Below are 23,846 nucleotides of genomic sequence, written 5' to 3' on the forward strand. Positions count from 1 at the left end.
CTGTCCATGGTGTCAAGCATAGCTAGTACAACAACAACCATGTCTTCAGAATTTCCTCCCCCAATTCCTTTAACTCCACCATGTCTTGGATTATAGTACTCATGAGAATGCTTCGAGAACTCTTCAATCAACTCCTTTACTTCACCCGAATTTTTCTTCGTAAGTGGTCCTTGAGAATCTAGGAGTTGCCTTGTCATGACATTCACCCCATCATAAAAGATAGAAACTTCTTGTTGTATGTTAAGGTCATTTTGAGGATAGTTTCTTAGTAACCCTTTATAGCTCTCCCATGCCTCAGAAAACGACTCACCCGGTTGTTTCTCAAAGTTGGCTATTGCCTTCTTGAGTTTAGATATCTTTGATGGTGGGCAGAATTGTTCTAGAAATTGATCACGCATCTGTGCCCAAATAGTAATTGCACCGAGTGGTAGCGCCTTCAACCAATCTTTGGCAGCTCCCTTAAAAGTAACAGGAAGCATCCTTAACAAAACTGTCTCTCTAGGAGCATTCGAGACATTGAAATAGTATGTAATGTCATTGACCTCATCTAGGTGCTTGTAAGCATCCTCATGATCCTTCCCAGAAAATGGTACGTCCTTAAGTGCAGTAAGAATGTGTCCTTTTAACTCGAATGTTGCAATAGTGAGAATTACGGGTTTTACTAAAACAGGACCAACATCGTCTCTAATTCGTTTCTTGTATGCTCCCATGGACATATCTGCAATGTTTGTCATCTCGTTTTCTGGCTCGTCTACGAGTTCACTCTTTTCTAGTTCGAATTTGGGTTCAGACTCGTATTCGTATTTTTATGGACTAGGTATTAGATCAAAGCCTTCAACCTTGCTTTCGTTCTTCGAAGATGTACTTGACTCACCCACGTTCTTCCCTTTCTTCTTTCCAAAAACCGATTTAAGGTCCTTGAAAGGTGACTTCTTTGGCGTTTGGTTGACTCATATGTTCTTATCTGTCTTCTTGTGAAGGGCTGACTCTAGATCTTCAAGCGGTGGTACCAAAGGTGTGTTGGAACCTTTAGTCATGAACTACTGCAACAAAAACAAAAAAAATGTAAATCTAAATAAAAACTAAGTAAAAATTACCTACTGACTGGACTCACGTCGTGAGCTTAAGGCCCACGTCGTGAATTCAGCACTGAAACAAAAACTAATGCAGAAACTTAACTTTTTGCGTTTTACCCCACAAAAAGGATCGATTAACCTAAAGCAAATAAATCAACAATTAAAAAAGTCGTTCCCCGGCAACGACGCCAAAAACTTGATGCGTGCAAATAGCTACACCTAATTTTACCTACTATTCTACTAGCTATTCGACCCAGGGCAGTGTACCCTTTTGTAAATTGTATAGCACAAAAGTGGGTATCGATCTCAGGGAACGATATTAATTATTTAACCTACTTACTATTAAATTAATCTAACATTCTAGCAAAAGTAAAATGGTTTTTATCTAATTTTTCAAGTTTATACAAACTTAAATTCTCAACAACTATTCAATCAAATATTAAAAACACTTATGTTATTTCGAATCCACTTTCCCTCAATGGTTTAGCTATTAATTATGACAATTCCCGTTGGTTACCTGTTAGGTCCAGTTTAGTGTTGCGTCTTTGGGCTCGTTAGCTAGTCCAAGTTTTGTCTCCGGTATGGGTCTGTCCATCCGTGAGTTTGGTTTAGGGTTTATTATATATAGATGCTTGCATGCATTCTTAAGGTAAGATTTGATAGAGATTTGATAGCGTACAAGTTCTTATCTTTTGTAACCCTAGAATCCTCTACAGCGGAAGTTCTTCATCGAGCTCTGCTGAGGATTGAGTTAATCAAATCATTCGACACATTTAGATCCATACTTGTGTTTTTTACATTACTATTTCTGTTTTATTTATTTACCTGTTACAAAGATCTAATTGATCAAAGAGTTTTCGAACTCATCAATTGGTATCATAGCAGGAGGCTGTGTAATTCATACACATCTCTTTTGTGAAAGAAGCGATTAGGGTTATTCCGCATTAACTGATATTTATTGAGCCGTCACTCCATAATTGACGTATCTCTTTATTTATTCGTTTGCCCTAATATTACATATTACAAGTCTGATCTTTCAAACAGGTTAAACGATCAAGCATGGACGATTCTCAATCTAATCCTATCAACATCTCAAACAACATTGGATCAACGACGAAGATTCCTATTCTATACACCTAGGATTACGAAGTTTGGGCTCATCATTTTGAAGACTATGTCATCGGATCTGAAGATAATGGGTATCTTATTTGGGAAGCCATTGTGTCTGGACCATTTGCTCACTCAGGAACATCCAAGATCATTAAAACTCAGAAAGAATATAATGATCTATTAAAAGATGTTAAAGACGTTGCTCAAGACGAAAAGGAGAAGTTTCAGTGCAACATCAAAGCATTGAGACTGATCCGATTCGCTCTTCAATCTGACACGTTTAGGTTGGTGAGTTCCTGCAGTACCGCTAAAGAAATCTGGGATAGGTTGCGAGAGCTGTATTCCACAGATGAAGATTTAGAGCATTCTATTCAGACCTTGCTTTTGTCTGAGTTTGGTGAATTTAAGCAGAATTCTGATGAAACTGTCACTCAGACGTTTGATCGCTTCAATCATCTTCTTAGCAAGATGATCAAACATGATATAGAAAGGAAGTTGATTGAACAGAAGGTCACCTTTTTGAATGGCCTAAGATCTGAATGGAGAGCTGTCATGTCTACAGTTAAAGCTCATGAGCAGTTCAAGTCATATTCATTGGCAAAGCTGGTGGGAATTCTGAAATCCCAAGAAAAGATTGTCATGCAAGAAAAGAATGTGGTCTCAAGTTTGGGGTCCTTGGCCCTCCTATCAAAAGGCAAGAATGCAGTGGAAGATGAAGATCTGAACCTAGAGGACTATGATCTTACGTCAGAAGATTATGCTATGATGGTGTCCAATCCAAAAAGGTTCATCAAGAAGAGGTTTCCTACCAATAAGAACCGAAATTGACAGGGAAGCTACAGTTCTGAAAAGGTAAGGGAGGAGCCGAAGACAGAGGAACCAAAGAAAGAGGCGAAAGTTGAAGGAGATTTTGGCGTTAGCTACTATTACTGTGGAGGAAAGAACCATTATGCTAAAGATTGTGTTCTGAAGAAAATGGCAGAGAAAGATGAGGAAAAAGATGAAGAGGCTGTCTTGATGAAAAAGCTGGAAGAGATCAAGAGGAAGAAAGCTACTACTAACCCTTCTATGAATGCTCTTATTGTATAGGGTTCGGCAGAGGATGACGAGTTCGGTGGCGTGCAGGTAGGGTCAACCGACTCAGAGGATGATGAAGTGAGAAAGCCTTCACATGGAAAGGCATATGTTGCAAGAGGTGACGAAAGCAGTGGAAAGTGTTTTGTGGTGACTGATGTATCTTACATAAGGGGATACAATACTGATGGTGGAAACGAGGAAACCAAGGAGCGAGAGGACTTATGCTTCACAGCAAAACCTCTCAGTGTGCAGATAAATGAGCTTGATGAATTGATCAAGAAGGTACAATCTCTCTTTATTTCATTCAAAGTCCCACAGAAATCATATGAAAAGGAATCAAATAGCTTAAATTCAAGAATCTCAAATCTGGATAGTTGTTTAACTCAAACACGGGTCACCAATTCTAACCTAATTGACCAAATAAGCAGGGTGTCTTCCAAGAGTGAGGAGCGAAGGATGTGGATAGAGCAAAAAGAGTCGGAGCTGATAAAGTCTAAGGATGAAAACATTTATTTACAAAGAGACAATTTAAAACTTTTAAAACAGAGAAATGTTTTTTGTTTGATTGCTAAACGACTTTATGCTAACATCACTCAACTACATCTGAATTGTGAAATAGGGCAGAAAATACATCGCATGATTTTACCCTTCCTTGAGTTTAAGGAGGATGAAATCGATGCTGAAGCATATAACTGCGAAAGTGTTGTATCGTCTGATGATGTGAATCCCACTTACATGTATGGTCTGGACAAAATAGAATCTTTCATAAAGTCCAAGGACCATAAGGACATGCTGAAAAACCTTTTGGATGATGACGATAAGCTGAAACTAAGGACTGAAACTATACAAAAATTTGACTCGTTGAGTGCCAATTTAAGTTCAGAAAATAAAATTGATGTTGAAAACGCATCTGAACTTAATGAGGACGATGATATGAGTGAAATTTCTGTAGAGGATGTAGTCGACTGTTCTGAGTTTGTCAAGAGCGAACCCGAAAACCACAAAAATCTTATTTCTGAAAATTCTGTGGAGTTTGCTCGTTTGTCCCAAAATAAGTCCCCGATTCTTGAAGAAAAGGATGTTGTGTACCAAAAGGTGAGAACAACACCAAATCAGGTGTACAAGGTCACAGGAGTAACCGAGCATCAAACAGTCGAACTCACTGCCATAATGAACGAAGATAACGCAGATGGCTGTGATGAGTTCTTTTGGTCTGCTCCTATAGATAATGCCGACGAAACAGTTGGTTTGTCAGAGCGAACGTCCTGGAAAACAAAAGGAAGATATGTACCAGAGCCGTTGAACAAGCCTGGCAACTTTGACGTGCCAAGCACAAGTGGTACAAAAGAAATACCTGTAGAAGAAGTCACTTCCACAAGCGAAACATCATCTGTGAAAAGTGAACCGGCTGACAAGAAGCTGAAACAAAAGGCCAACATCCACAGACAGCCGAAACAAGTGAACGATCAAAAGCAGCAAAGAAACCTAAGATACAAAAAGAATCTCTCTGAGCGAAAGCAGTTTTGGTGCTCTCAAAACAATCATTTCTCTTATCATGATAGAAATTCAAAGTCAGAGAAAAAGGATTTCGGGCCACATGAGGAACATAACCGAAAGGACAGGTTCGGTTCAAACAACAACCGAAAGGACAGGTTCGGTCCCGAAAGCAATAGCTACCGAACGTCCAGGTTTGGTCCCTTCAATGACCAAAAACAAAAGGGTCATATCGAACCGCAAGTCAGAAGAAATTCCCATTCTAATTCTTCTAGTTCTCAATTCTCTTCTAAACCCAATTCTGTTCGTGCACAAAATTCTAAATCATCAACGAACCTGAAAGGAAAATCGAAGATTTCCTCTGTCCAGGAAGACCGAAAGCAGTCTAAAGCCCAAACACCAAAACCTGAAACCAAACCCACTGTTGCTAATCCTAACAAAATGAAAGTGTTTACCATTAAAAGAAAAGATGAAACAACATTAATAAAAAGAACATATCTTATTGATGTTTCTCTTACTATTCCTGTTCATGTGAAAGGCTCACGTGGACCCAAGAAACTTTGGGTTCCTAAATCTGCTTAATTTTTGCAGGTTATAAGTGACGAACAGTTCGACGAAGAATGGTATATTGACAGTGGCTGCTCACGTCACATGACAGGGAGGAAGGAGGAGCTAAGGGAGTTTCGATCTCTTCAGAATGGTGGGAATGTCAAATTCGGCAACAACTCCTATGGAATAATAAAGGGTTATGGGATGATAACCAATGGAGACTTCACAATAAGAAAGGTGGCGTATGTTGAAGGTCTACAACATAATCTCATCAGTGTGTCTCAACTGGTAGGAGGCACCGGTCTCAAAGTTTCATTTGATGATGAAGGTTCAGAAATCATAGAGAAGAAATCAAAAAGGGTAATTCTCAAATCAGAACGCAAAGGCGAAATGTTTCCTATCAATCTCAAACCAATCAAAGGAAATCCAGCTATATGCCTATTATCCAAAGCTCATTCTGACGAAAGCTGGTTGTGGCACCGAAGGCTCTCACATCTCAACTTCAAAGATATCAACAAGCTTGTCATAGGAGGTCATGTTCGGGGTCTCCCATTGCTCAAGTTTAATCGAGAACATTTGTGTGCTGCATGTGAAATGGGGAAGCAAAGTCTTCAAAGTCACCCATCCATTATAAACACAAAAGTTGTTGAACCACTTGAGTTGCTTCACATTGACTTGTGTGGTCCATCATCTATCGAAAGCATTGGCGGTAGCAAGTATATTCTTGTTATTGTTGATGATTTCTCACGTTTTACATGGGTATTCTTTCTGAAGCACAAATCTGAGGCTACTACTAAGCTAAAGATGTTTATTAAGCAGGTTGAAGTGCAACTGAGAAAAGTCGTTCGCAACATCAGGAGCGATAATGGACTGGAGTTCAAGAACAAAGAATTTGAAGACTTTTTGGCAAAAAAAGGAACCAGTCACAACTTCTCAACTCCCTATACGCCTCAACAGAACGGAATTGTCGAAAGACGAAACCGATCCTTGTGTGAGATGGCCCGAACGATGCTAAGTTTCGCTTCTCTTCCGTTATATTTCTGGGTTGATGTTATTGCTGCAACGTGTTTCACACAGAACCGGTCTTATCTCAACAAGCGTTTCTCTCTTACTCCTTAGGAGATCATCAATAACAGGAAGCCGAACGTAAAATTCTTCCATGTGTTCGGCTCACGATGCTTCATCTTCAATTCCAAAGAACATCGTAACAAGTTTGACGTTAAAGCTGATGAAGGAATTTTTCTGGGATATTCTCTTACTTCAAAAGCTTATCGGGTCTTAAATAAGCGCTCTAGGAAGATCGAAGAAACATATTATGTGACTTTCGATGATAACTACGTTAAAAAGCTAAAGGCTACTGAAGAAGCAATTGGAGAGATTTTTACTCAAACTGGTCAAGTTACGGCTTCGATTGCTAATCTGTTCGATCAGTTTGTGGAACTATTCGATGAACCTGAGAAAGCTACTCTCTCGGAGGCCAAGGCAGCAGACAACAAAGTCGACCATCTGAAGCAAATTGTCGAAGATGCCGCCAAACGAATGGGTGAAGGAGAACAAGTTCCAAACGAACCTCCTGAGCAAGGTGCTTCAGTTGAGGGGGAGAATCCACCTTCTTCAAAACAACCGAGCTCACAAATTAAGGGGGAGAATTCTATTCCAGTGCCACCCGAAAGCTCTACAGCACCCGAAAGCCCTTCAGCACCCGAAAGCTCGACAACACTAGAAAGTCCAGCTACACCTGAAAGCTCATCAGTCGAGGGGGAGAACTCCGATATGTTCTACGACGACGATAGTCAATTTGAATTGGAAGAAATGGTCAACGCTGAATTGGATCCATCCTATGATCCAAATTACCCTCCTCTTGTTAAATGGACCAGAGATCATCCTGTATCTCAGATAGTGGGTAATGTCTCTGAAAAGGTCCTCACCCGATCTCAACTGAAGGCAAAGCAAACATCTCTATTCTCCAAAGTAGAGTTTTGCATGTATAATTCTTTCGTATCAAAAGTTGAACCGAAGACAGTAAATACGGCTCTTGACCACTCTGACTGGGTTCAAGCTATGCAAGATGAACTCAACGAGTTCGAAAGAAATAAGGTTTGGCACCTCATTACAACTTCTAAAGACGCCTCAGTTGTTGGTCTCAAATGGGTATTTAGAAATAAAATGGACAAGGAAGGCAATGTGATTCGAAACAAAGCTCGTCTCGTGGTGAAAGGATACTGCCAGGAGGAAGGAATTGATTATGAGGAAACTTTTGCTCCGGCAGGCGAGGCTGGAATCTGTTCGAATATTTCTGGCCTATGCTGCACACAAGAACTTTGAGGTCTACCAAATGGACGTGAAATGCGCCTTTCTGTATGGAGAACTTGAAGAAACAGTTTACATGGAGCAACCTCCTGGATTTATTAATGAAAAGTACCCCAATCACTGTTATATTCTGGACAAGGCGGTTTACGGTCTGAAACAAGCACCTAGGGCATGGTATGAAACGCTAACCAAGTTTTTAAATATGTCAAAATTCAAACAAGGTTCGGTTGACCCAACCTTCTTTCGTAAGAAGGAAGGTAACCACCTTATGATTGTTCAAATCTATGTCGATGATATCATCTTTGGCTCAACGAATCCTAGCTTAACAGCTGAATTCAGAAAGCTGATGGAGACTAAATTTGAAATGAGCTCAATGGGTCCGATTAACTTTTTCCTTGGTTTAAATATTAGATAGGGACCCGGAGGCATCTTTATCAACCAGGAATCTTACACCAAGACTCTTCTTGCTAAATTTGGCATGATGGGAGACTCAAAGGTTAAAGTTCCAATGGCATTCGGCACCAAGCTCACACCATCCTTGGAAAAACTTGAAGTCGATATTACGCTATACCAACAAATGATTGGGTCTTTAATGTACCTTACTGCTAGCAGGCCTGATATAATGTTTTCTGTGTGTTACTGTGCTAGATTTCAGGCGAATCCTCGTGAACCACATATGCTTGCAGTGAAAAACATACTCCGGTATCTGAAACGAACTACCTCTCTCGGTTTATGGTATCCATCAAACTCAGGTTTCTTCGTTCAAGCCTACTCAGATGCAGACCTTGGAGGTTGTGGTTTAGACAGGAAAAGCACCACTAGAGGCTGCCAATTCCTTGACGGGAAGTTGGTTAGCTGGCAATCAAAGAAACAGGCATGTGTTTCTCTGTCTACAGCCGAAGCAGAGTACATTGCAGCAGCTTCCTGTACATCTCAAGTGATTTGGATCCAAAGCCAGCTCCGGGACTATGGACTCAATATGAAAAAGATCCCACTATATTGCGATTCAGAAAGTGCAATTAGGATCTGTCATAACCCAGTGCAACATTCCAAGAGAAAGCATATAGCACTGATGTATCACTTCATTAAAGATCATGTGGAAGATGGGAACGTCGAAATTCACTTTGTTCGAACCACTGATCAACTGGCTGACATCTTCACCAAAGCTCTTCCTGAAGCATCTTTCAATAAAATTCTACAAGGGCTAGGTATGATGGAATCAGAGTCAGTACCAAAAACTACTTCTCAAAATTAAAAGTTGGAAGCGAAATAGACCGACTGCTCGGGTTCGGGTCTTGTTCTGGTATACCGAAATGAACTCAACGCTCGGGTTCGGGTCTTGTTCTGGTATACCGAAATGAACCAAACGCTCGGGTTCGGTCCTATCATCTGATCTTCGCTTATCACTCTAAGGTAGTTTCTTTGGTTGTAAACCTTTTGTATCATTTTCTCAAATTCATTTCACTTATTTTCAAAGTTCTTTTCTTTTTCAAACTTATTTTTTTTTGCAACCGAAATAGACCGAACACTCGGGTTCGGATCCAAATTTTTTTTTGTGTCTCATTTTTTTTAAATCAAAAGTTCTAAATTTTTTTTTTATCAAAAACTCCAAAAACATTTTTTTTAATTATTAGTTCGATAATTTTTGTTTTGTGTCTTATATTTTTGTGTGGCTATTTGTGGGGAATTATTTCATTAGTTAAGTGTCCCTAGAAGCATGCTGCCGTATGTGTCCAAAGCCTCACCTGATTCTGAATTATAGCCTTACTGACTTGGTACATACAAACTTTGTCTTCCAAATTAGGCTTTCATATTTATTCTAATCATGAGCTACCTGACTCTCTTCTCACATGAGATAAGAGTTTTCTGCTTGGTCCTTATTTTAACAGCAGAGGTACTTTGGTTTCTTTACACCATCTACACTACTTTTCTCCATCTCATTCGCTTCATAAGCGTAACCCTTGAGACTCTCAGAAATTACCACTGAGTTTTATGGTTACACAATTTCTGTGTTTATGATCTTAGCTTCGTGTCACTACGTACTAAGTGAAACCCACAATTCAATACCTATTATGCATTGATGGTGAACAATCAATTTTGCTCTAAGCTTTCACAAACGAATTGACGGATTTATCAATGAGGATGGAAAGTCAAATCTCTAATTTTCTTTTGTGTGATTCCTATGAAATTGTTAAGTCCTATAACATTTCTTCCCTTGGAATCTAGTTAAAATTTTTTTTTGAGATTTTACATAAACTATTTTATCTAGCCACTTAAATTATTTCAAACCTACTTGTTCAACAGACTGCATTGGTCTCACAAGTACTTCGTTCGATTTCTGTCTTATATCAAGATCAGGAATTCTGAATTGAAGCGAAAGCCACCCAAATTAGCCTGATTAAAAGAAGCCTTTCAACACTTCTCAATAAGTGTCTGATTGTTATTCAACGGGAAACCATACAAAAACTTTAAAGTCTCTCTTGACTTTGAAGGAAGAGATTCATGCCCGGGATCCTTTGTTTCGTGTCTTTACTGACATCACAAAATCCTTCATATGTGTTGCTTTATTTCTTTTTCTTTTACACACTAAGCACGAAAATCTTTTTGATTTTCCAAAATTCTGGTTTCATTAGTTACCAGGCAGTTGTGGTTAATATTGATCCACGTGGTCAATTTTGCTTTAAGACGACGTTTAATCTAAAAGGATAAGATGCTGACTCAGGCGGGAGTCCAATCGATTTGATTTTCAAACGGCTCTTGAAGGCCAGGCGTGCGAAGTGGAACCGTTTCGTTTAAAAACGGCGCCTGATGGGAAGGCGTGTGAATCGGGACTGACACTCTCTCTCATGCGTAATCATCGGTGATACCAACTGTTACGCATCAATCACTTCGAAAAACCCTTCGTATTTCCCTCGAAGATTTGGGACAGATTCTTCTCTCTCCTCTACCCACAGTATAAAAGGTAACGTAAACCATTGTTTACCTCTTTACTGCACCCATATTTCAGAGAGCAAGAAAACCTTCAAGTATTCTACTGTTCATCATCTCTCCCATCTTCTTCACAACAATGGCGGATTCATCATCAGTTCATTCCACTTCCCACATCCTGCCGATTCGTCCCCAACAGAGTTTGATCATCGATCTTACTCCTCAGGTCTATGATTCCTTCATGTTCCCGATAATCGAATGCCTCAAGTACTTGCCACTTTCTCCTGCACTCACCAAAGCTGAAGCAGTTCCTATGGAGTTCTTATCTCAGATTTTCGCCACTGCTCATTATGACAAGGCAGTCGACAGGATCTTCTTCGACGTGCTTGATCACAAGGCGTCAATCTCCAAGCAGAGGTTTTGCTTAATTTTAGGGTTTGAACCTGATTCAACTAGGGTTAACCCTGAATCGATTCCGGTGGGTCACATGTTCTCTATGTTCTACAACATGGGGTATACTGAGGTGCTGACAACGGTCACGAAGTTCAAGAAATCATGCCTGCCTCCTCAGTGGAATGGGTTGTTTACTGTACTGTTCAAGGGTCTATCTGAACGCAGTGCTGGGTCAGACGGTGCAAGTCGTCTGTTCATCACACTTCTCTATGGGGTCTACAATGATATCAACCTGGACTACGGGTCCGTCCTATGGCAACAACTCATTCAGAGTCTGTCTTCTACATCTCGGCATTCCGAGATCTCCTATGCTCGTTTCTGGACTCTCGTCACAAAATGGGTGATAGACAAGTAACACGTCCCCATTGTTGCTGGTTCTCCAATGTCTTCGATTGGTACTTTCCATACCACGAAGATCATTGTCTCCGACGCATCCAAGTTTCACTTCATTGGCTCTATCCCTGAGTCGATGTATGGAGATGTTCCTGTCGATAGCTGGATCATTAAAACCTACAAGGAGTTTCGTCGCTCTGGTCTGAGAGAGCTTACTCCTGAAATGCTCAAGTCCATCCATGAAGCTGATAAGCCTGCGCCAAGGGGAAAGAAAACTGACAAAGGCAAAGACAAGCAGGTTGGCAAGGGAGCGAAAGGCCCTTCTCCCAAGAAGCGTAAATCTACATAGACTGTTCAGTCTCCTCCATTGAAGAAGAGAAAAACCCAACCAAGGCGAAAGCTGATAATCGCTTCCTCCTCAAGCGAATCTGAGGAAGATAATTCAGACTCTGATGAGTCTCCTCGTGGTAACACTCCACCACGATCGCCTACTCCAGATGTTCACTTTTCCACTTCTCCAATCTCTTCTCCACCAATTACCATTCCCATTTCCATTCCCCCCATAACCTCCACCACTCAAATACCATCTACCTCCATCCCAGTACCCCCTCCCATCTTTACCGAAGCAACCACCACCACCGCAGAAGTAAGAACCAATGTATCTGATACAGGGGTTCCTACTGACGCACCCAAACCCCCACCAACTACCGAACATACAACCCAACCCGAACCTACTACAACTACCGAGCCTTCACCCTCACCACCACCCTCATCTCCTGCTCAGGAAGCAGAGGACGAAGAACCATTCCTCGGCGGGGAGGATATGACATTTGATTGGGTCTATTACAGTCCGTTTCAGGTATAGAGTGACGACGATGATGATGCTCCCGTTACCAAGAAGCATCTCAAGGAGCTTCATGATAAAATAGATTCGCTCATCGCCTCCTCTTCTTCATCCCAGTCTACCATCTCTGAAGCTGCCATTCAGAAAATTGTTGATGCTTTTTTCAAAGCTCATCAAGTCTCTCTAGACTCCGCCACTGCAGCCATTGATGCCTCAACCAAAGCCTGTGAGGCAGTGACCGAAAAAGACGATAAACTATTCACTGATGCTTCTTCTTTGTTACAGTCATTACAGGAAAATGCTAAAGCCACCAAAACAAAGTTGGAACCCATTGTTAACCAGCTGGCTACCTCAGTTGCATCAGAACTGAAGTCTTTTGCTTCTCTTCGTCAGACTCTCTCAGAGAACAACTCAGCGTTTAAGGCGACGATTGAGGAACGATTGACTAAGCTCCATGAGGACCTTGCTGCTGAAAACTCACTCATGGACGCTCTTGCCAGAAAGACCACCGCTCTGAAGGTCAAGAGTCTTCAACTCTCCAATTCTCAACAGGAGATTGAGTCTCTTCGATCTGAAAGAGAGGTGATTTCATCGTGTGTTTCAGATGTCCACGCATCCATTTCAAACATTCTGGAAGCACATGACCCAATACTCAACTATTCTGTGAGGCGTACTCTTGCAGAAAAACTTGCTCCTGCCCTCTCTCTCCTGAGCAAGATTGAAGGGCTCCTTGATTTCGTGCCCATTCCGAAACAAAGGGGAGAAAAAGAAAATATGTCTCAACCGCCTCCTACTTCAATAGCAACCAAAACAACCGAACCTCCTCCTTCAGGCCAAGCCTCAGGTTCGGGTGTTAAAGACAAGGGCAAGCAAATTGCTGAAGAGAGCGATGATGAAGATAAAGAGACCATTGCCGACCTTCTGAAGAAGCAGGGTCGAGATAAAGATGCTGACATCAGCGCTCGTGTAGCTAGAGAAGCTGAAGAAGCCGAAAGAAGACAGAAAGAAGCTCACGACCTTCTCGAGAGTAGGAAAACTCTCTTTCCTCCTTGGACTCTTGAGAAGTTGCTGAAAGAAGTTATCGATACTCCAAGCATCTTGTGGCTAGAACCGGTGATCTCTCTAGATCGTTCTAATACTGTCGATTCTTAGTTCGATATGCCACTGACCCGAAAGGCGTTCGTATTCCATGCCTTTGACAACATTGCTGAGTTCCCTCATCCTTATCCAAAGGTTGACAGGGACTTAGTCGATTTCTATCTGAGGGCCGCTCAACCACAGTACCAAACATGGAGCGCTCAGAAGATTGTCAATGTTCGGGTTCTAAAGCCGTATAAGGAAGGAAACTTTACCAACGTTCGGTTTAAGGTGCTGAGAGGATCTGCTAAGACTGAACATGCCATCTCACTTGCTGATCTTCCCAACTTGAATCCACACGACTGGATTATTTTGCACAACATCCTTCTTACTAATGAAGCAGAATATGGTCCGATCATCGACCACTTCAAGAGGATGCTTGTTTGTTACATCATGGAAGTCGCCAAGATGGATCAGGAGATAGCGAGTGTACTCAAGAAAAAGCCTACCATATCCCTTGTTGGCTCAGCAAGTGACCTAAACATGATGCAAATGGGAAAGATAGACCCGAAGAGAAACTCTGTTATGTTTACCAGAAACGAAGGCCAAAAATGCATGTTCGCTTTGGCAGACAAATATCTCTATACCACTGCATGTCTGGAACATGTCTTAGGGATCATTCATCGGTGCAAGCAGAATTCGGCGGATGACAAGAAGTACTTTGATGATATGATTCAATGGTACATCCGCTTCAGACAGACTATTCTCGCACTTATCTCTCGTCTGTTTGATACAACCAAGAAGGTTCCAGCAGCTGGTCTGAGCAAGAAGAAATGATAGTCTCGCTCCAAATTGACGCAAAGGGGGAGATTGTTAGGTCCAGTTTAGTGTTGCGTCTTTGGGCTCGTTAGCTAGTCCAAGTTTTGTCTCCGGTATGGGCTTGTCCATCCGTGAGTTTTGTTTAGGGTTTATTATATATAGATGCTTGCATGCATTCTTAAGGTAAGATTTGATAGAGATTTGATAGCGTACAAGTTCTTATCTTTTGTAACCCTAGAATCCTCTACAGCGGAAGTTCTTCATCGAGCTCTGCTGAGGATTGTGTTTTTTACATTACTGTTTCTGTTTTATTTATTTACCTGTTACAAAGTTCTAATCGATCAAAGAGTTTTCGAACTCATCATTACCAATATATGTATTATTAGCAATTCAAGTCCAAATTTACTAATATTGAAGTAATTCATGTAGAGCTGTGCATGGCCATATATAATTTAACACATAATCAATTATTAGATAGGATTGGAGTTATGTAAGAATGAGTTAAATTACTAGGTAATCAAATTCAATACTTTAATTACTTATCTAAGATTGTTCGATCTTAGCTCTAATAATCTAATGTTCACTAAATTACTAGGTAATCAAATTCATGCAGATTAATGGTTACTAAACTACATAGAATATGAATTAAAGCAATCTATTATTAAATTAAGCATGATAGGTATAAACAATCAAACAAAAGACATTAACCAACTAGGAAAATCTATATTAACATAACCAAACCATGAGTTCCAACTTCATCTAGCTAACAGAAGTAGCTAGATTCAGCTACTTATAGCTAAAATAAAACACACAATTTTAACTAATAAAGACATAATGAATTGTACCAAGTCAAAAGTAAAGTAATGATCTTCCTATCCTTTTTCCAATACCAATGCTTGATTTCTCTCTTAGTTCTCCTCTGAAATTCGTCTTCTGGAACTTCTAATCTCCAACTGATAGCTTATTTTGTTTCCTTATTTTTATTAGTTTATTTTAGTTTTTTTAGCTCTTTTTATTAGTATTGCATTGTATATTCTTTATTTTCTTTATCATGGATCGTATCGGGGACTTTTTATTTTGCATGAGGAATCTTGCAGGGTTTTGGAGCTTATCGCGATTGTGGATTAGAGTGAAGACGGACTTGTGGGCTCTCGAGGCGCTATTGGGCTTGGCGGATCCATAAAAGGAGATTTGGGCTTAAAAAGATAAAGGCTTGGATGAAGTGGGCTTGTGAAGATGGATCATGGATAATTAATTTGGGCTTGGAGCATCCATTTTTGTAGCTAAAAGATGATTGGCTAGTTTAAATCACATGGATATGGAGGGGACCAAAGGAATCTTTGGTAGTGGAAGGGTGGAGTAGAGGAATGAAGGTCCAATAGCATTACAACAACATTTGCACGGGTGGAATTTTCGTCGCGCGGGTACCCGCGCAACTGCCCAGTTTGGGCATTTTGGTCATTTGGCAAACCAAAACCTTGGGGGATCAGATCCATCAGCAACACTTCGATTTTACACCATTGGAGACCTGTAGGAGGCAATTTTGGAGCTTGAAGACTCATTTCTTTTCATCTTTCCAAGATATTGGTAGTTTCTTTATGCAATTAGACTTTTGTGATTGTTTTTCTATTGCCATTAGTGGCTAAACTCTTTATATTAGTTAACTTTGGTTAAAACCTTTGAATGTTTGTGGGTTTTTGAAGGATTCATGCTAGATTATCAGTTATCTTATGTTTATGGTTCTAGATCATATTTCTTATGCTTGTTAACTTCTTGGGTTCAATTGCTTCAATTAAACCCTTGATCTTGATTAAGAAGGTGTGTTGTGGGCTTCCCCAACCTCCATACTGTAACAGCCCGGAATCCCAGGTATTATTAAAATTATGTTTTTGGGGTGATTTAAGAGGGGACTCGGCGAGTTGGAGCCTAGACTCGCCGAGTAGGATCGCGGACTTGGTCGCGGGTCCGCGACTGGACTCGACGAGTCCAGATATGGACTCGGCGAGTCGACGCTGTTCAGCAGAAACCCTAACCGTTCAGTTTGGATCGTATTTAACGCCTCTTAGGCCGTCATTTTCAGTCTTTTGATCAATTGAGAGGAACCCTAATCGCTGTGGACGCCTAGAGCAAGGGAGAAAGCTTTGGAACTTGGAAGAATTGGTTAGGCAAGAAGAAGAGGGATTTGGCTAAAGGAATATCAAGGAGGATTGAGTCCTGAGATTTGGGGGACACAGAGAGTGCGTTTCCAGGTAATACTCGGATCAAATCTGTTATTTTGATGTATTTATGAAATTAGGGTTTATAGAACCCATTTAGTGATTTGATGAAGTAATGCCTTATTATCCCACGATTATAGACTTGTATTAGGACCCTTAGAGGTCCAGAAGGTCCCATGCATGTGTACCTTGGGACGAGACCTATCTCAGAAAGCAGTTACTCGTCTGCATGGCATGGACTCGTCGAGTTGTTCTTCAGACTCGGCGAGTAGCTTGAAGATTTGCTGGGACTCGCCGAGTTGTTCATCAGACTCGGCGAGTGGATTCGGGGTGGCCCCGCGATTCTTCCACGAGGACCTCGTCGAGTCATGAGGGATACTCGACGAGTAGAAAGGGAATATTCAGAATTTTGTGAGGACGACTAGACTCGTCGAGTCGCCATGGTACTCGCCGAGTCCAGTCGAGTTGACCGTTGACCAGAGTTGACCTAAGTCTGACTTCTTAGGGATAGTCACACTTAGATGATATGAGTGTTAATGAGTTATATAATGTTATAGGAGGGTTGTAGCTCGTTGGTTTGTGCGCGAGTGATTTCAGGAGTTGCTAGCTTTCAGCACTTACGAGGTGAGTCTTCTCACTATACTGTACCCGGAAGGGTTTGACTGTGTGACCGGAAGGTCGGATATGATATGTGTTATGTATGCTATATGTGGTATGTTATATGTTATATGTGCTATGTATTATGGGCCGGAAGGCGATATGATGTGTGATGGACCGGAAGGTCGGCGTGGGTAAGGCCGGAAGGTTTACCCAGCAGGGACGGAAGTCCCCTGAGACACATGGACCGGAGGATGTGTGATGGACCGGAAGGTCGGCGTGGGTAAGGCCGGAAGGTTTACCCAGCAGGGACGGAAGTCCCCTGAGACACATGAACCGGAAGGTCGGGCCTGGAAAGGCGTATGTGTGTAAGTTGTATATTGGGGAACTCACTAAGCATTTATGCTTACAGTTGTTATGAATGTATGCGTTTCAGGTACTAGCGAGGACCGTGGGAAGGCGCCGGCATGATCGATACACACTGAAGAATGTTTCATGATCTTGGGAGTTTGATTAATTGTATTGACCGAATGATTAAACTGTTTATGTCATGTTTAAATGGAAAATAATTATGTTTTTTTTTAAATGAAAAATTTGGTTGAAAATTTGAGTTGTTACAATTGGTATCAGAGCCTTGGTTTGAGGGATTCGGGTGCACCTTCGGGGGTAACTGAACTCAAACCGAGGATTTGAGGAAACTTTTCAAATAAAGGCATAACCTTTTGTAAATGGTTTGGTGGTAAGCAAGAAAGAAGCAGTGTGTACGATCAGTCAGCGCCCGAACGGTAAAGATCCCCAAAATACCTTACAATATTATATGATATGAATTGTTATGCATGCTAGAAGACTAGGTATTCATGATAGGACTAGAGTGGCCTGATTTGTGATGCCTTAGTCTAGGGAAGTTGCCTATATGAGATGCTTTGCTTGTATGCGGGCAGATAGAGCGTATCAGAAGTAGAGTACTCACTATCTGGAGTTTGGGGAGGAGGACTTGGGATGAACATTGATGCGGTGTGGTCGGTAGTATTGGGCCCGTATTACCGAGGACACCGGGTCAGTGGGAGGCCCAAGTAAGAATCCCTGGATATCTGGGACTGAGTAGGGTTGCGTGTCGAGTACGATTATACTCGGTAGAATCTCTGATAGTTTTTTTTGTTGTATCTCAGAGATATCATGGTTAGACCGCGGCACGGGGCAAGTTCGAGCGGTATGAGTGACGAAGATATTCGTCAGATGATCCACGAGGAGGTGGCGGCGGCGATCCGGGCTGAGATCCCGGAGATGTTTGGGTCTATCAAGACCACCCTGATGGAGACGTTCGATGAGCGGTACGCCGCATTGACTGAGGCTGCAACCGCTGCAGCTACCGCAGCTGTGGCCGCTGCTAGGCCACAGGGGGGTGATTCGTTGCTGTTCCGAGAGTTCAGCAACACGAAGCCACCAGAGTTCGATGGGACGCAGGATCCGATTGCTGCGATGAGGTGGATCGCAGATATAGAGGGGTGTTTCTATACTTGTTCATGCCCGGAGCACCTGAGGGTACGGTTCGCTTTGAACCAGCTCCGCCTGGGAGCGAAAGACTGGTGGAAGTTCGTGACAGCGAATTTCACTTTGGCAGAGACTACAGCGGTGACATGGGAGGGATTTACTGCCATGTTCAGGGATGAGTACGTTCCCCCGGTGGAGAGGGAACGATTGGTGCAGGAGTTCTTAACCCTCAAGCAGGGTACCGATTCTGTTGCGGTGATTACACGGAAGTTTCATGAGAGGGCGATGTTTTGCCCTGAGCTGGTGTCCTCAGAGCAGGCTCGGATGAGCCGATACTTGGGTGTCTTGAGGAGGGATATTCGGGAGTTTGTGTCAAACTCCACTTACCACACTTTTGCTGAGCTTCAGGCGAATGCCAGGAAGCGCGAGATCGAGTTGGAGACTCAGGCCAGGGAGGAGGCCGAGTCTCAGCGGGTGGATCGGCGACCGGCTCAGTTCCAGCCGGCAGCCAAGCGGACCAAGTCCGCTGATTCGAGGACAGGAGGTTCGAAGGGTCGCACTTGCGGGAAGTGCGGCAAGAGTCATGATGGAGCATGTCGATCTGGTGCTTGCTACAAGTGTGGCAAGGAGGGGCACATTGCCAGGGAGTGCCCCAAGGGATTTTCGGTTTGCTTTCATTGCAACCAGACTGGCCATAGGAAGGCCGAGTGCCCTCAGCTTCTTCAGGGATCTGCACCTGCTGCCGGAGTTACTGCGACTCGACCGGTGAAGGCCGAGGCCCCGAGGGCTCGGGGAAGAGCCTTTCAGCTGACAGCGGAAGAGGTCCGCGCTGCGCCCGATGTTGTGGCAGGTATGTCGTAATTCATGTAATTATTTTAATGTCGATATGTTATGCTTATGTTGTTATGCGCGTAGGTACTTTCCTTGTGAACTCTGTGCCTGCCTTAGTGTTATTTGACTCGGGTGCGAGTAGGTCCTTTGTGTCCTTGGCCTTTAGTCAGCATATCGGCGTTAGTTGTGAGTCGTTGAGTCGACCTTTGAGAGTCTCTATAGCTGACGAGAAGGTGATTTGTGCTACGGAGGTTCTTCGGGGATGTGTATTAGAGATTTTCGGGGTTGGATTCCAGATTGACCTGATTCCTATCGCGATGGGGGATGTCTGTGTCATCGTGGGCATGGACTGGTTGAGCCGGTTCGGCGCTGTCATCGACTGTGAGCGTCAGTTGGTGACTATACGAGACCCAAGTGGGGGAGTTCTTTCGGTATACGGCGAGGGTACCCGTTCGGGATCAGCTTTTTGTTCGGCCGCTAGGGCGAGGCAGTGTCTACGTCAGGGCTGTAAGGGTTTCGTGGCGTATGTGATGAATACGCGGGAGGTTTCTGAGAAACCGAAGTCAGTTGAGGAAGTTCCGGTGGTGCGCGAATTTTCAGATGTCTTTCCCGAGGAGTTGCCGGGAGTACCGCCTGTGAGGCAAGTAGAGTTTAGTATCGATCTGGTTCCGGGGGCAGCGCCTATTGCCAAGGTGCCCTATCGTCTTGCACCTCCAGAGATGCAAGAGTTGTCCTCGCAACTCCAGGAGTTGCTGGGAAAGGGATTCATTCGGCCGAGCAGCTCGCCATGGGGAGCACCTATTCTGTTCGTCAAAAAGAAGGATGGTTCACACCGGATGTGCATTGATTACCGGGAGTTGAACAAGCTAACGGTCAAGAACCGTTACCCGTTGCCGAGGATCGATGATTTATTCGATCAGTTGCAGGGAGCATCTTGGTTTTCCAAGATCGATCTGAGGTCAGGATACCATCAGGTGAGAGTACGGGATGAAGACGTCCAGAAGACAGCGTTTAGGACGCGATATGGACATTATGAGTTTGTGGTGATGCCTTTTGGACTCACCAATGCCCCGGCTGTGTTCATGGATCTCATGAACAGGGTATGCAGGCCGATGTTGGATCGGTCGGTGATCGTATTTATCGACGACATTCTGGTGTATTCGAGATCGAGAGAGCAGCATGAGGAGCATTTGAGGGAGGTCCTTGAGGTATTGAGGTCGGAGAAACTTTATGCAAAGTTCTCCAAATGTGACTTCTGGTTGCGGGAGGTCCAGTTTCTAGGACATGTGGTTAATCAGAAAGGGATATTGGTCGATCCGGCCAAGGTTGAGGCGGTGATGAGTTGGGAGGTGCCGAAGTCACCCTCTGAGATCAGAAGTTTCCTTGGGTTGGCAGGGTATTATCGGAGATTTATCAAGGATTTCTCCAAGATCGCAGTGCCACTCACCAGATTGACCCGGAAGGGTGTTACGTTCTCATGGGGGCCCGAGCAGCAGACCTCCTTTGAGACACTTCGCCAAAGATTGTGCGAAGCCCCGGTATTAGCTCTTCCAGAAGGGATGGAAGATTTCGTGGTATATTGCGACGCATCGATCTCGGGATTGGGTGCAGTGCTAATGCAGAGGGGTCATGTGATAGCTTATGCGTCGAGGCAGCTGAAGCCTCATGAGGCGAGATATCCCACGCATGATTTAGAGTTGGGGGCAGTGGTGTTCGCTCTCAAGATTTGGCGTCACTACTTGTATGGGGTTCGATGTACGATATACACGGACCATAAGAGTTTGAAGTACTTGATGGATCAACCCAACCTAAATATGCGTCAGAGGAGGTGGTTGGATGTGGTCAAGGATTATGATTGTGAGATCCTGTACCACCCAGGCAAGGCTAATGTGGTAGTCGATGCATTGAGTCGCAGGGCGGAGAGCACTCCGTTGCGAGACGTATGCTTGAGACTGACTGTGATGACTCCAGTATTGGACGCCATTCGTGGGGCCCAGGCGGAGGCCGTGCGACCAGAAATGCAGAAGAAAGAGCGGGTTGTGGGGTTAATCTCAGAGTTTGTCAAGGATAGTCGAGGCCTTATGACGTTTCAGGGTCGGATTTGGGTACCGTTCGTAGGCGGTACGCGTACTACCTTGATGGAAGAGGCTCATAGATCGAAATTCTCGATCCATCCTGGTGCTACAAAGATGTATTTGGATTTAAAGAAGGAATATTGGTGGCCCTGTATGAAGAGGGACGTGGCATGGTTCGTTGAGAGGTGTTTGACCTGCCGTAGGGTTAAGGCTGAGCACCAGAGACCGCATGGCAAGTTACAACCATTGGAGATCCCCGAGTGGAAGTGGGAACAGATTACTATGGATTTTATCACCAAATTGCCGAGGACTGCTAGGGGAGTTGACGCAATTTGGGTGATCGTGGATAGGTTGACAAAGAGTGCACACTTCCTTGCCATCAGTGAGAGTTCTTCGGCGGAGAAATTGGCGGAGATATACGTGAGAGAGGTGGTATCTCGGCACGGGGTGCCGATCTCGATTGTGTCAGACCGTGATGTGCGCTTTACTTCCAGATTCTGGAAGAAATTTCATGAGGAGCTGGGTACTAAATTGCATTTTAGTACCGCATACCATCCCCAGACAGACGGTCAGAGCGAGCGGACAATTCAGACACTGGAGGACATGCTCCGAGCGTGTGTGTTAGACTTCGGGGGTAGTTGGGATGCGTATTTACCATTGGCAGAGTTTTCCTACAACAACAGCCACCATTCGAGCATTGGTGTGCCGCCTTTCGAGCTGTTGTATGGTAGGAGGTGTCGGACTCCCATCTGCTGGGGAGAGGTGGGACAGAGACTGATGGGCAGCACGGAGATCATACTCCAGACGACAGAGCAGATTCAACAGGTGAGACAAAGATTATTGACTGCCCAGAGCCGACAGAAGAGCTATGCAGACAGGCGCCGATCCGAGCTTGAATTTCAAGTCGGCGACTTCGTTCTCCTGAAGGTCTCTCCTTGGAAAGGAGTGATTCGGTTCAGGAAGAGAGGCAAGTTGGGGCCCCGGTATATTGGGCCATTTCGTGTGATTGCAAGGATAGGTCGGGTAGCCTATCGGTTGGAGTTGCCAGCGGAGTTGGGTCAGATCCATGACACCTTTCATGTGTCGCAGCTGAGGAAGTGCATAGCCGATGAGTCGGCAGTGGTTCCATTGGAGGATATTCAGGTGGACGCGAGCCTGAATTACGCGGAGAGACCAGTGGCTATCAGGGATCGGAAGATCAAGGTTCTGAGGAACAAGGAGGTACCTCTGGTGTTGGTTCAATGGCAACACCGTAAGGGATCAGAAATGACTTGGGAACCGGAGCGCGAAATGCGAGAGCAGCATCCGGAACTATTTGCAGAATGAGACTTCGAGGGCGAAGTCTAATCCAAGTGGGGGAGAATTGTAACAGCCCGGAATCCCAGGTATTATTAAAATTATGTTTTTGGGGTGATTTAAGAGGGGACTCGGCGAGTTGGAGCCTAGACTCGCCGAGTAGGATCGCGGACTTGGTCGCGGGTCCGCGACTGGACTCGACGAGTCCAGATATGGACTCGGCGAGTCGACGCTGTTCAGCAGAAACCCTAACCGTTCAGTTTGGATCGTATTTAACGCCTCTTAGGCCGTCATTTTCAGTCTTTTGATCAATTGAGAGGAACCCTAATCGCTGTGGACGCCTAGAGCAAGGGAGAAAGCTTTGGAACTTGGAAGAATTGGTTAGGCAAGAAGAAGAGGGATTTGGCTAAAGGAATATCAAGGAGGATTGAGTCCTGAGATTTGGGGGACACAGAGAGTGCGTTTCCAGGTAATACTCGGATCAAATCTGTTATTTTGATGTATTTATGAAATTAGGGTTTATAGAACCCATTTAGTGATTTGATGAAGTAATGCCTTATTATCCCACGATTATAGACTTGTATTAGGACCCTTAGAGGTCCAGAAGGTCCCATGCATGTGTACCTTGGGACGAGACCTATCTCAGAAAGCAGTTACTCGTCTGCATGGCATGGACTCGCCGAGTTGTTCTTCAGACTCGGCGAGTAGCTTGAAGATTTGCTGGGACTCGCCGAGTTGTTCATCAGACTCGGCGAGTGGAGTCGGGGTGGCCCCGCGATTCTTCCACGAGGACCTCGTCGAGTCATGAGGGATACTCGACGAGTAGAAAGGGAATATTCAGAATTTTGTAAGGACGACTAGACTCGTCGAGTCGCCATGGTACTCGCCGAGTCCAGTCGAGTTGACCGTTGACCAGAGTTGACCTAAGTCTGACTTCTTAGGGATAGTCACACTTAGATGATATGAGTGTTAATGAGTTATATAATGTTATAGGAGGGTTGTAGCTCGTTGGTTTGTGCGCGAGTGATTTCAGGAGTTGCTAGCTTTCAGCACTTACGAGGTGAGTCTTCTCACTATACTGTACCCGGAAGGGTTTGACTGTGTGACCGGAAGGTCGGATATGATATGTGTTATGTATGCTATATGTGGTATGTTATATGTTATATGTGCTATGTATTATGGGCCGGAAGGCGATATGATGTGTGATGGACCGGAAGGTCGGCGTGGGTAAGGCCGGAAGGTTTACCCAGCAGGGACGGAAGTCCCCTGA

At 43.7% G+C, this 23,846-nt stretch overlaps 1 non-coding gene across 1 annotated transcript; it reads left to right on the forward strand.

The window, feature by feature from the left end:
- The first annotated feature begins 243 nt into the window (after positions 1-243).
- On the forward strand, positions 244-350 carry LOC111891689 (small nucleolar RNA R71). The gene has a single exon (XR_002850280.1). It is a non-coding gene; the product is annotated as a small nucleolar RNA R71 (small nucleolar RNA).
- The last annotated feature ends 23,496 nt before the right edge of the window (positions 351-23,846 follow it).

Source organism: Lactuca sativa, chromosome 4 (assembly GCF_002870075.4).
Source record: "Lactuca sativa cultivar Salinas chromosome 4, Lsat_Salinas_v11, whole genome shotgun sequence".
NCBI classification, from domain to species: domain Eukaryota; kingdom Viridiplantae; phylum Streptophyta; class Magnoliopsida; order Asterales; family Asteraceae; genus Lactuca; species Lactuca sativa.